The sequence below is a fragment of the Gossypium hirsutum genome, chromosome A04 (genome assembly GCF_007990345.1).
Source record: "Gossypium hirsutum isolate 1008001.06 chromosome A04, Gossypium_hirsutum_v2.1, whole genome shotgun sequence".
Taxonomy (NCBI): Eukaryota; Viridiplantae; Streptophyta; class Magnoliopsida; order Malvales; family Malvaceae; genus Gossypium; species Gossypium hirsutum.
In genome coordinates, this window is record NC_053427.1 from 72,686,206 (window position 1) to 72,689,965 (window position 3,760).

Here is a 3,760-nt window from a genome sequence, read left to right on the forward strand (position 1 = left end):
TGATATGAGTGATTCATGTTAGAATAAGACAAAATTCAGGGATTTCTAATGATGATATAAAAGACCCCCCACACTTAAGATGTACATTGCCCTCAATGTACAATGATGGATAGATTGAAAAATATAGATATAAAATCATAAGATAAAGACAGAGGTGAAACTTCCTGAATGATGAATGAACTCCTTTGAATTAGAGTTATAGAGAATAATCGGCCAAGGCAATGATGAGAGTGGAGGAGGATACTCTGGTAGTGGTAGAGGTTCATTACTCTATAAGTCCTGCGCCAAAAGAATATTAAATCTGGTAGTAACTATGGTCGTGGTCGAGCAAGACATGGCAGTCATGGAGAACCTTTGCTAGTGGAGTTTTTAGTTCCTATTTAATGATGAGCTTTGGAGCTCTTTATGACTGTGATAAAATCAGGAACTTTTTAGGAAATATAAAGAAGCATAATTACTCGTAATGAAATAGCCGAAACTAAAAATTATTCAATAAAAATTATAAAAACTAAAATTAAACTAATATTAAAGGAAAATGAAATAAAAAGTACTTAAAGAAGATAAATAAAATAAAAGTGAAAATAAAAATAATAAATAAAAAGTTTTAAACATCATCATAGACGGATGGTTCGCGAGGTGGTGGTGGCGATGAGATGTGAAGGTGCTGACAAATCTGATGAAGAGTAGCATCAATGTGATCAAAACGCTGAAAATACTACTACTCAAATTGAGCAAGGCGCTCAGAGATGTCAGAGTATGAAGCCGCCACGTAAACTGGACAATGTATGGGTGGTGGCCGAAACGGTGGGTCCTCATGATATGGAGGGACATCATCAATAATGTCCTCTGGGTCCTCCTCCTTGAGGGACTGGACGAGGCGGTACTGAGGAGGGTAGGTGCCACATCGTTTCTCAATCATCCTCATATATAGCATGCTTGAGATACCCTGTGGGGACATCTGGCCGATGAGAGTGAGGGAGGATGATTGTGCTACTGTGTTGAGGAGCCCAAAGTGCCGAGCCAAACGATTCACATAGGGCCCGATAGAGATGACTCCTCTTCTATGTCTCTCCGTCTGATGGCGGATGGCGAGGGCAATGAAGTAGGCAAGGTCGAAGACATACTCGTTCGCCATGCTCCACAAGAAATAGGCATTGTGAGTGTTGATGACGCCAATGCTCTCTCGCCGTCCTATCAGAGTGTTGATAAACCGTAATTTATACATATTTCTATCCCATGTTTAGCACATTTTATGGATGATTTTTTCCTTAGATTTGGTGAATCTGATGCCCCTAATGCCTTAATTTCATGTTTTATACTTAGGTGAGAATAGGAGAGTGAAAGGAACGAGAAACGGGCCAAAAATGGAGAAAATGGGCCAACATACGAAATCAACACAGCCTGGACTTCCTCACACAGGTAGACCACACGGCCGTGTCAATTTGGCAGAATCGAAGCATGACTCACACGGGCGTGTCCCTGTTGAGCCCAAGCAGAGTCCTATCCAGAAAATGCCACTTTTGACGGCTCTTAGGCATTCCAAAGCCTATAAATACACCCTAGAAGAGGAGAAGAGGGGGAACGCACAGGAGGAAGCAAGGAATTGCTCAAGGAAAGCCGATCGATCCATCTTAGAAGCCGGATTCACCATCAAGACTGAAGATCTGCCTTCAAATTCCCTCAGGAGTTTTGGGTTTTCTTATGTTTTGTTATTTTTATTCTTTTGAGATGTTTTCTTTCATTAGTATGAACTAAAACCCCTAAATACCTATGGGGAATGAAACCTAAGACGAATCTTGTTATTATTATCTGAATTGTATGAGAAATATTTGACTTGTTCTTAATTATGTGTTCTTAATTCTTGTTTCGATATTCCAGGTTATTGATTCAAGTTAAGCTCTCATTCAAAGGAGGAATAGACCCTATCTAAGAGTAAATTTGTCATAATTAAGCGTAGTTGATTGCGTGCCTAGAGATAGGGTGACAAGATTTTGCCGGATTAGGGTGAAACCTAATAAGGGGATCCATAGATCGAGTTAATGCAACCCTAGAGCGTTAATTAGAAAGAGATTTCAATTATTCAATCTAGGGTTAGACGTTGTTAGTCTCGGGAGAGATAATAATATAACTTAGGGATCTCTACCGAACAAGTTGAATGAATAAATCGTCCGATTCAGAGTCAAATAAAAAGTGAAGTCTAGGTGGATTTTTCCTTAAGTATTCTCTTAATCAATCAAGTTTTCCAAAAAGTATTTTCCCCAAATTTTTTTCTGTGATTTCTTAGTTTAATTAATTAGTTAGATAAACAAAACCCTTTTATTTTTTTAGGCTAGATAATAAAAAGAAAGTTGATACTAGTACTTTTAGTTCCTTTGGGTTCGATAATCCGGTCTTGCTAAAGCTATACTACTATTCGATGGGTAGATTGGCCTTCATCGTGATAATAGTTAGTTTCAAGAAAGATTCATTATAAATATTTAAAACCTGTCATGAATATCACGTATCAAGTTTTAGGCCCCGTTGCCGAGGAGCTAAGATATTAGAAACACTCAATTTTTAGTACTTTAGCCCTTTACTTTTACTACAATTTAAATTTTATTCTAATTTTTATTACTAATTCTTCTTTTTCACTTTTTCTGGCAGGTTCTTATAGTTTATGACTGGAAGACCCGTCAGGACCCTTACTTTTTGACAGTGAGATCGATCGCACAGTTTGTGGAAACCAAAGAGAAATAAGGCGAAGCTTAAGATACACAGCGGACGAGCAAGAGGACGATATTCAAACCACAACCAAGGAGATGGCTGAAAATCAGGAAAACCTGATACCTCTTGCGATTGCTGTTAATCCAGTAAATCAGAATCCTACTTTGCGCACTATGTATGATTATGATAAACCTTCTTTAATAGGAACTGAATCAAGCATAGTTAGACCTGCTGTAGCTGCAAATACTTTTGAACTGAAACCTAACACAATTCAAATGATACAGCAATTTGTTCAGTTTGAAGGTTTACAGGACAAAGATCCCAACGCTCACTTGGCAAACTTTTTGGAACTATGCGATACATTTAAAATTAATGGTGTTTTTGATGACGCCATTCGCCTTCGGTTATTCTTTTTTTCTTTGAGAAATAAAGCTAAACAGTGGTTGAATTTGTTACCACGGGGGTCAATAACTACATGGGAACAAATGAACGAAAAGTTCTTATTAAAATATTTTTCGCCTGCTAAAACGGTTAAATTACGTAATGATATCTCTTCTTTTGTGCAAATGGAGTTAGAAACACTCTATGATACATGGGAGAGATATAAGGACCTTTTGTGAAGGTGCCCTCACCATGGGTTACCACTCTGGCTACTGGTTCAAACCTTTCATAATGGCCTAAATCCTTCGATTCGATAAATGTTTGACGCAGCTGCTGGCAGAACCATTAATAATAAAACACCTAAAGATGCCTATGAATTTATAGAAGAGATGTCACTGAATAACTATCAGTGGCAAGTCATGAGGACAAAGCCAGCAAAAACAGTCAGTGTTTATAACGTCAATTCGGTCACCATGCTCTCTAATTAGGTAGAATTCTTGAATAAGAAAATTGATGGTTTTCTTAGTTCTTCACAGGTTTACCCAGTAATGCAGTGCGAAGCAAATGGAGGTGGATCGAGCAATTCAGAATACCCACCTTATGGCACATCATGGAGAATGAGTAGTTAAATTACATGGGTAATAATCATCGATCTCAAAACAATCCTTATAGCAAT

At 37.9% G+C, this 3,760-nt stretch overlaps 1 non-coding gene across 1 annotated transcript; it reads right to left on the reverse strand.

Moving 5' to 3' along the window:
• Positions 1 to 3,236: 3,236 nt before the first annotated feature.
• LOC121228720 (small nucleolar RNA R71) lies at positions 3,237 to 3,343 on the reverse strand. Its single transcript, XR_005926295.1, has one exon. It is a non-coding gene; the product is annotated as a small nucleolar RNA R71 (small nucleolar RNA).
• Positions 3,344 to 3,760: the final 417 nt, after the last annotated feature.